Consider the following 10,783-nt stretch of genomic DNA (forward strand, 5'->3'; position numbering starts at 1 on the left):
TGATCGGAACGTCTTGGGAGGAGGTCTATTCCTTCGTTGACCGTGAGAGCTTGTCATGGGCTAAGTTGGGACTCCCCTGCAGGGATTTGAACTTTCGAAAGCCGTGCCCGCGGTTATGGGCAGATGGGAATTTGTTAATGTCCGGTTGTAGATAACTTGAACCTTAACTTAATTAAAATGAATCAACTGAGTGTGTTACCGTGATGGCCTCTTCTCGGCGGAGTCCGGGAAGCGGACACGGTGTTGGAGTAATGTTTGGGCAGGTTGTTCTCTAGTTCTCGCTCGCGCTTTGCCTCCTCTTCTCGCTCTCTTTTGCGAATAAGTTAGCCACCATATATGCTAGTCGCTTGCTGCAGCTCCACATATATTTACCTTGTCATTCCTATAAGCTTAAATAGTCTTGATCGCGAGGGTGCGAGATTGCTGAGTCCCTGTGGCTCACAGATTACTATAATACCAGATGCAGGGCCTGATGATTCCGCTCCAGGAGACGCACTTGAGCTCAAGTGGGAGTTCGACGAGGACTCTCAACATTACTATGTTTCCTTTCCCGATGATCAGTAGTGGTGCCCAGTTGGGGGTGATTGGGACCGTGTCGCATGTTGGGTTCTCTTTTATTTTGGCGCCGTAGTCGGGCCATGAGTGTTTCGATGAAGTAATGTTATTCATGTACTTGATTGACGTGGCGAGTGTAAGCCAACTATGTTATCTCCCCTTTATGATTTATATTACATGGGATGTTGTGAAGATTGCCTAACTTGCGACATATGCCTTCAATGCGATTATGCCTCTAAGTCGTGCCTCGACACGTGGGAGATATAGTCGCATCGAGGGTGTTACACCACAACTTTCTTATATTGCATCAATATTCCACCGAGACCTTGAAGGGAAGCATCACAGAAAACCTCGAATGGTTTGGATTCATCAGGAGGAGTCAGAACTGGAGCAGTGACTAACTTCTCTTTGAGGGTGTTCAAAGCGATGTCACGTTCAAGCGACCAGACATACTTCACGTGCTTTTGGAGAAGGTTGGAAAGAGGCTTCGCGATCTTAGAGAAGTTCTCAATGAACCTTCGACAATAGCTTGTGAGCCCAAGGAAGCTGTGGAGTTGCTTCACATTCTGAGGCGGTTCCCAATTCACAATTGCAGACACCTTCTCAGGATTAACAGCTATGCCCTTGGCGGAGATGATATTCCCAAGGTAGAGAACCTCATCGAGCCAAAACTCGCACTTTGAAAACTTCGCATAGAACTGGTGTTCTCTGAGTTTATCCAGCACCAATCTCAAGTGGTTGGCATGATCCTCTTTGTTCTTGGAAAAGACCAGAATGTCATCGAGGTAGACCAAGATGAAGTCATTTGTGTAGGCGTTGAAGATGAAGTTCATCATGCGAGAGAATGTTGGAGGGGCGTTGACAAGGCCGAAAGACATGACAGTGTATCCATATGAACCATAGCTTGTTATGAATGCTGTCTTGGGGATATCTTCTTCATGAATGTGAATCTGATGATAGCCCATACAGAGGTCAAGCTTGGAGAATACTTTAGCACCTTTGACTTGTTCGAAAAGCTCGGTGATGTTGGGAAGTGGGTACTTGCTCTTTATGGTCTTCTTGTTCAATGCACGGTAGTCGACACAAAGTCGGTACGTTCCGTCCTTCTTCTTGACAAAAAGAACACCACAACCCCATGGAGAAGAACTTGGTCGGATGAGACCCATACACTCTTGAATATCGAGTTGTTTCTTCAGCTCCTTCAACTCTTCAGGTCCAAGCTTGTAAGGACGTTTGCAAACGGGTTCCATGCCAGGCTCAAGATCAATGACGAATTCAACTTGCCGGTGAGGAGGCATTCCTGGAAGCTCTTCTGGAAAGAAGTCTTGATATTCGCAAACGACTGGAATCTGAGAGATGGCATCCAACTCGCCCTTCTCATTGAGAGAAACAGTCGAATGGTATCATCACGAGCGGCAAAGACGATTACATCCTTAGACGAATGTGTCAATTGAATCTACCTGGCAGCACAATCAAGCTGAGCCTTGTGCTTAGAAAGCCAGTCCATTCCAAGAATAAGATCAATATCCGAGTTACCAAGGACCACTGGAGAGGACAGAAACTTATAGTTGCCCAACGTGAAGTAACATCCGGGACACAATTGTTAGATGTCATTTGCTTGCCCGGGGACACAATCTTCAATGGGAAAGGAATCTTTTCGGTGATAAAATCATTCTTGGCAACAAAAGGTCTTGAAATGAAAGAAAGCAATGCACTAGTGTCAAAAAGAACTTTTGCAGGAATATCGTTAACAGGAAGGTTACCCATAATCACTTGTGACAAGTCCTCTGCCTAAGCTGCGTTCATCATGTTGACCTTGGCATGCTTGGGATTATGCTTGACCACTGTGGTGCTAGTAGATCTCACAGGAGGAGGAGGAGGAAGACGCCTCTGATTGAAGCATTTGTTGGCATAGTGACCCTTCTGCTGACACTTGTTTTACGTGACCTCTGAAAGCGGACGGTGATACGGAGCACTTGATCTTGGAGCATGAGACGAAGTCTTGTTCTGAAAGCCTGGGTTGGGTGGGTGGGAAGATCCATTGCCACCTTTGCTCTTCTGCTGATAAGGCTGACAGAACGGAGGAGGAGGAGGCAACCAATACTTTTGCTGCTTAGTTGCCACTTGAGTTGAGGAAGAAGGAGTTGCATCCCTGACTCGCTTCTTGGAAGCATCGCACTTGAGTTGAGCAGTCTCTTGTTTCAGTGCCATGTTGTAGAACTCATCATACTTCTTCGGCTCAAAAAGCACGAGAGCTAGTTGGAGATCTTCTGTGAGGCCACCTCTGAACTGATAAATCATGCTCTTCTCGTCAGGGACGTCTTGCTTAGCGAAACGAGCGAGCTTCTGGAACATGATGTTATACTGGTAAACAGACAAGCTGCCTTGCTTCAGCTTGCGGAACTCGTCACGCTTGCTCTCAACAAGACTCTGAGGAATGTGGTGAGCTTTGAAGTCTTGGCGGAATTCATCCCAGGTAATCACACGACCTCCTCTGGAATCTTTGTATTGCTGATACCATTCAGCAGCTTGGTCTTTGAGTTGGAACGAGGCAAACTTGACAAAGTCCTCATGCCTGATGTTGCTGCACTCAAAATGCTTGCAGATATCCATGAGCCAATCATCAGCTTCTGTTGCTTCGACACAGTTACTGAAGGTCTTTGGCTGGTTTGCGAGAAACTGGTTGAGTGTAGCAAACTGATTCTGATTGTTGCCATGGCCTTGATTTGCTTGGATGCGTTCTTGCAAGAGTTGCATAAGCATCTGCGTGTTGGCATTGGTAGCGGCCATCACAGCTTGTCATGCCTCCGGAGGTGGAGGTGGTGGCGGTGGTTTAGGATTCAGACGCGTTGGAGGAGCCATCCTGAAGAGGGTGACATACATTATCATCTTGACAGACATATATTCAAGCTGAATCAAATGGATTGAAATTGCAACATATAGCCTCAACATCCGAACAAGAATGGACGAATGCATTCCAAATTAAATGGTCACACTTCCATAAATTGAGAAGCCACTTAGATAGAGGTAGATGAATAAAACAACAATGTACGGACAAGAACAAATACTTGGTAAGGATCACCCAATCACAAACCAAATATCCGCGGAAGAAATACTAGAGCTACAAGAATTCCCATCTATGAAACTCCCGAACCTTTCCCGGTTATGCAATCAGGTGTTGGGGATACAGGGTAAGCATAATATCTCACCCAAAGCTAGCAAATCCTACATCCAGCTGTATCCATCCTTCAACACATAACCAAGAAACCTTAGGAAATGATTTACCTCAACCTTCGAAAAGCATCCGTTATACGAGTTATGGCAATACTCCCGAACTTCCACCCCAGTACTGGGTGGCATCGAGGTTATCTCACCAACAACTGCATAAAAGAGATTTTCGATGTCGGTGAAACTCAGGTATTCCAGAATTGCAACGATAAAATTGTGACGACAACACCTCGGAGCTCAACTCCCCGGGACATTGGCACAACCCCTAAATGCCAGGAGGCACCAAGAACATTGTTCTCGTCACAAAACCATCGGAACGATTCCAAGATACCCGCATGATCCAAATTTTTTTTGTGAAATTTGAGAAGAGAAGAGTCAAAACTCTACGTCAGGATGCCTCACTAGACCGACGAAGGGACTGAGGAGTAAAAAGAATCCTACTCTCCGATATATATAATTCGTAGAAGACTCAAAACATTTTTTTTCTAGACTCAACAACGCCAGCGGTTCGATCAAGCAGGGGGCTCCTAAGTCGGGGAAGGCTCTGATTACCAACTTGTAACACCCTCGATGCGGCTATATCACCCACGTGTCGGAGCATGACTTAGAGGCATAAACGCATTGAAGGCAATGTCGCAAGAGGGGTAATCTTTACACATCCCATGTACTGAATAAGAAAAGAGGTACATAGTTGGCTTACAATCGCCACGTCACACAATGCATACATATAACATTACAATCATCCAGATACAATCAAGGTCCGACCACGGAACCAAAATAAAGACAACCCCAAATGCATAATGTCCCCGATCGCCCCAACTAGGCTCCACTACTAATCGTCTGGAAAGGAAACGTAGTAACGTCGTGAGTCCTCATCAAACTCCCACTTGAGCTCAGTCGCATCTTTTGGAATGGTGTCATCGGTCCCTGCATCTGGTTTTGGAAGTAACATGTGAGTCACAGGGACTCAACAATCTCGCACCCTCGCGATCAAGACTATTTAAGCTTATAGGTAGGGTAAAAGGTATGAGGTGGAGCTGCAGCAAGCACTAGCATATATGGTGGCTAACATACGCAAATGAGAGCGAGAAGAGAAGACAAATCATGTTCAGGAATCTATGATCAAGAAGTGATCCTCGAACCACCTACCTTCAAGCATCACACGAGACCGTGTTCTCTTCCCGTACTTCGCCCAAAAGAGACCATCACGGCTACACACGCTGTTGATCCATTTTAATTAAGTTAAGTTTCAGGTTTTCTACAACCGGACATTAACAAATTCCCATCTGCCCATAACCGCGGGCACGACTTTCGAAAGTTCAAATCCCTGCAGGGGTGTCCCAACTTAGCCCATCACAAGCTCTCACGGTCAACGAAGGATATTCCTTCTCCCAAGACAATTCAATCAGACTCGGAATCCGGGTTACAAGACATCTCGACAATGGTAAAACAAGTCCAGCAAGACCACCCGCTATGCCGACAAATCCCGATAGGAGCTGCACATATCTCGTTCTCGGGGCACACCGGATGAACACTACGTACAACTAAAACCAACCCTCTAGTTTCCCCGAAGTGGCGCTGCAAGTGGCTCTGTTTTGGACCAACACTCAGGGGAGTACTGGCCCGGGGGTTGAAAATAAAGATGACCCTTGCGTCCGTGAAACCCAAGGGAAAAAGGCTAGGTGGCAAATGGTAAAACCAAGGTTGGGCCTTGCTGGAGGAGTTTTATTCAAGGCGAACTATCAAGGGGTTCCCATTATAACCCAACTGTGTAAGGAACGCAAAATCAAGGAACATAACACCGGTATGACTGAAAACTAGGGCGACAAGAGTGGAACAAAACACCAGGCATAAGGACGAGCCTTCCACCCTTTACCAAGTATGTAGATGAATTAAAATAGACAAGATGTAATAGTGATATCCCAAATAATAAACATGTTCCAACAAGGAACAAACTCCAATCTTCACCTGCAACTAGCAACGCTATAAGAGGGGCTGAGCAAAGCGGTAACATAGCCGAACAACGGTTTGCTAGGACAAGGTGGGTTAGAGGTTTGACATGGCAATATGGGAGGCATGATAAGCAAGTGGTAGGTATCATAGCATAGGCATAGCAATAGAGCGAGCATCTAGCAAGCAAAGATAGAAGTGATTTCGAGGGTATGGTCATCTTGCCTGCAAAGTTCTCCAAGTTGACGTAAGCTTGATCCTCGTAAGCGTACTCAACGGGTTCCTCATTCACGTACTCGTCTCCCGGCTCCACCCAAAGCAAGAACACAAGCAAAGGGAACCACTATCAACCACGGTGCAATGCACAAGCAACATGATGCACAACATGGCATGATATGCGGGACGTGATATGCAATGCATATGCATGCTTCGGAAAGGAAAGATTGACCCTGGCCTCAACTTGGAAAACCAAGAGTGCCGCTGGAAAGTTGAGTTGATTTCGGTCGAAATCGATATAAAGATCACCGGAATCAGATGCACGGTTTGCAAATGACAAGCAAAACAAATATGGCACCGACCTACGATTAACAGCACGAGGCCATCTAGATGCATCAAGAACAACAAGCTACTGCACTCTAACATAGCAACAAAGCACATGACAGTGATCCACTCAAGATGCTTGACAAAAGATGATCACTGAGCTACGGCTAAATCACTCAATAGCAGGTTCAAACAAGCATGGCAAAAGTGCAAAAGATATCAGGTTACATACTTAGTGAAAATAGCAACATGGCAGGAATTTAACATCAGGAAGCAATGTTTAGAGCAAGAAAACAACATTCTACAGGAACATATCATGGCAAAGCAAAGCATGGCATGAAGCTACTCAAAGCATAAAACAAAAGTTCCTTACTGACCATAAGCCAAAAGGGATCAGAAAATACAATGGCAACCATGTGAACATAGCAACTTTCGTTAACAGATTCAGACTTAGCAGAAAACTGGAACATGGCAAAACAGATTCACGTAGGCATGTTTGCGAGCTCGATGCACTCACCACAAGGCATTGCATGACAAACTAAGCATACACCCAGCAAGTATACATGATAATTAAGCTAAACATGGCAAGAACAACCTCATAGCATGCACGGATCAACTACAACAACCTCGGCAAAATTGCTTAACATGTAAACAATCTGCCAAGAACATTTTATAGCAAAACAATCTGCTAGGATGCTCCATAATTGCAAACAAATACATGGATGGATAGAGCATAACAATATCTCAAAATCATCCTTACTGAACATGCAAAAGAGGCATGGACGACTCTATAGCAACAAGAATACATGACATAAAAATATTATCAGGGAAAAGACTTAGAAAAATTCTAAGTCCCTAAAATCAGCAACATTACGAGAGCTACTTTGCATGCTTGTGCTAGTCAGCACAAAGATCACACAAATACATGGCATACACCCCTGTAAATATGGCATGGCATACTTCAAAACACATGTAGAGCTCAAGTTTATAGGAGGCACACATTAAACATGGCAAAAATGACAAATGTCCAATTACTGATAAGAATCTGAAACTAACATTACATAGCACTCTTGCAACAGCATTTAGGGCATCAAGATGAACTCAAATGAACATGGTGCAATGGAATGAAATGAAGTACTCTTCGAGACTAACAATTTGATACGCTACACGCCCAAAACGGAGACACGGATGCAAAGTTATGATGCGATAAAGTATGCTCAAAATTACTTGGACTTGGGGAAAAAATGAAGTCAACCCTAGGGTTTCCTGGTAGATCTGGATAGGGCGGCGCGCGGATCGAGGTTCGCAAGGGTCGGCGCCGGGGCTCGCCGGAGCTCGTCGGGGAGGCGGGGAGACGGCGGAGCGGCGACCTCAGGGCCTGCCTGGCCACGGCAGACGACGGCGGCGAGCAGGAGCGAGGCGGCGGTCGGCAGACGACGGAGGAGGCGCGGCGTGGAGCGGCGCCAGACGGTGAGGAGGTGCGGCGGCGCTCCGGCGGGATTGGGCGGCGCGGTGAAGGAGCGGCGTCTCGGGCGCACGGCGGCGGGAACAGCCCCCACGGGCCTGGCGCGGGCCCCGCGGGCCGGCGGCGGGAGGCGGGAGGCGGCGAAGTGGGCGCGGCCCACGTGGCGGCGTGCTAGTGGTCGGGCGGCGGCGGGCGGACACATCCGTCGGCGATTTTTTCGTCCGGCGGCGCGAGGAGATGGAGAGGTTAGGGTTTATCCGTGATTTTCGGAGGGGGGATGCATTTTTATACATAGGAGGAGCTAGGAGGCTCCAAATTGAGCATGGTTTCCGGCCACGTGATCATGATCGAACGACCGAGATGATGGAGGGGGTTTAGGTGGGTTTTGGGCCACTTTCGAGGGGTGTTGGGCTGCAACACACATGAGGCCTTTACGGTTCCTCGGTTAACCGTTGGAGTATCAAACGAAGTCCAAATGGCACGAAACATGATAGGCGGTCTACCGGTACTAAACCAAGGCCGCTTGGCAAGTCTCGGTCCAATCCGAGAACATTTAGTACCCGCACACGAAAAGAGGTAAAAGGGGACACCGGAGGACATAGGAGCGCCGGAATGCAAAACGGACAACGGGGAAAATGCTCGGATGCATGAGACGAACACGTATGCAAACGCGATGCACATGCTGACATGGTATGAGATGCATGACAAAGACAAAAGAAACACAAAGACAAAAACCCGACAACAAGGAAATATCATAACTTAGTGCCGGAAAAGGCAAGAGTTGGAATACAAATATGGCTGGTTACATATGGGGCGTTACAGGGACGGCCGCACCGCCACTCCATTGCTGACCCCGGCCGGTTCTTCTTCCCATGCACATCTCCCTCCCATGGACACACGGCCGCGCTCCTCATGGCGCACGAGCTCCTGCGCTACCGACCGGTCGACGACCTCTACGAGGACTGGCTCGACCGCATCGCCGAGCTTGTCCGCGCCGCAGGGGGCTCCCCTGCGCCGTCCCTCTCTCCGCCTCGCCCTCCGCCAGCTACGGGTGACGTAGCTCACGGAGCGCCTCCACCACCTCTACCCCAAGACAGCGCCCTGGCGCCAAGGCGCGCGGCTCCACGACGCGACTCGCCGCATCCCGCGCCAGCGCGTTAAGAAAGAAGGACTCAAGAAGTCCCGCGACCGCAAGAAAATGCTTCGCCGCTCCTCGCGCCACCTGTAGCGGTAGGGCGCGGACCCCACCAAGGCTAAGCTCCACCCCCAAGGCAGGCCCCGGTGACCACAGCCGGCTGCCATGCTTTCACCGCCGAGCTGCATAGCGTCTTCTGGCCGGGCAAGTTCAAGCCGGATCTGCTTCCTCGCTATGACGGCACCCCCGACCCCGTGGAGTTCTTGCAGCTCTACGAGCTGAGCATCGAAGTGGCCAACGGCGACGAGAAAGTCATGGAGAACTGGTTTCCCATGGCTCTTAAGGATGGTGCCCGCTCCTGGGTCCTGAACCTGCCACTGGGCTCGATCTCCTCCTGGGACGAGATGCGCAACCGCTTCGTCTCCAACCTCCAGGGCACTCGCGACCGCCCGCCAGCTGCGGATGACCTACGCCACGTTAGGCAGCAACCGGGAGAGACCCTCTAGAAGTACATCCAGTGCTTCAACAACGTCGGCCTTAAGATCCCCAAGGTGATGGACGAGGCCATCATCTCTGTGTTCTCTGATGGCGTCCGTGACGTCAAGATGAAGGAAGAGCTCGCTATCCATGAGGAGCTATGCACGTCCCTCGAGTTGTTCAACCTGGCGACCAAGTGCGCAAGAGCTGAGGAGGGGCGCCTCTCCCTCCTCGAGCTCCCAGCCGCTGACCCGGAGGAGAAGAAAGCCAAGGCCAAGGACGTGAAGCGCAAGGGAGCAGCCGTGCTCGCGGCGGAACCAGACACCAAGCGTGGTAGAGACCAACCAGAGTCATCCAAGAGCAGCCGTCCGTTCTGCGCCTTCCACAACCTAAATACCCACAACACCAGCGACTGTCAAGAGCTCAGAGCCATTCGCGAAGGACGCTTCGGTCGACGCCCCGAGCGCGGTGACCGGGGCTATGGCCGAGGAGGAGGACATGGTGGCAGACGCTGGGACGACCGTGGCCCGCGCCAGGAGTGGCGCAACCGGCCTTGTGAGGAGCGCTGGCAGGATCAGCCTCACGAGGGCGCCTGGAGGGATCGGCCTTGTGGGGATCGTCCTCAAGGCAACATCGGACTCCCTCCGCTGCCGCCACCGCCAAGAAGGAATGACGAACACCATCAAGACGAGGGGGCTGGGGGCTTCCAGGAACCGCGTGCTATTGCCTGCATCTTGGGTAGAGCCCAGGCCCCAGCCTCGTAGCGTATCTTCAAGCAGTTTGTTCGTGAAATGAACGCAGTCCTCCCCAAGCTCGAAGCCACATGCCCGCTCAGATGGTCCCAGTGTGGAGTACGTAATGGGCCTAATGGGCCCGTTAGTCTTAGGGTTAATTAGAGATAAGAGTCGCTTGCTTAGGGGTCAAGTAAGCCTTGCTTGGAAGTCAAGTAAACTTCTCTATATAAAGGGAGGAGATGTATCAATCTAATCAAGCAAGAATTAAGAAGGAAATCCTTCCATCTTGCCCGGCCGTGGGCAAAAGGCCCCCGGCCGGCCTTCTTGCGCCCTCCTTCTAGCAGCGCCATAACAATTTGGTATCAGCTAGCTTCGGTTCGATCATGTCTTCACCGCCGCGCAACCCATCTCTTCCGCTGCCGGTCACGACCGTCGCCCCGCTCCTGCCCGCACCGGGATCCTCCGTCGCGCCCGCCCCCGTCGTCCTCACCCCGGAGGTGTCCGGGGCGCTGCGGGACCTAACACAGGCGGTCCAGGAGATCCATTTGTTCTTGGCCAGGTCCTATGGGCCGCACCCGGCTGCGCCGCCCATCACCGCCACCGCGCCGCCGTGGCTGCCGTGGCAGCCGCCGCACCGAGCCGCCCCCGCCACGCTCGCCGGGCTGTTGCAGCAGTCGCTGCAGCTGCCATCCATCGCCC

Source organism: Triticum urartu, chromosome 6, assembly GCF_003073215.2.
Source record: "Triticum urartu cultivar G1812 chromosome 6, Tu2.1, whole genome shotgun sequence".
In the NCBI taxonomy this organism is placed as follows: domain Eukaryota; kingdom Viridiplantae; phylum Streptophyta; class Magnoliopsida; order Poales; family Poaceae; genus Triticum; species Triticum urartu.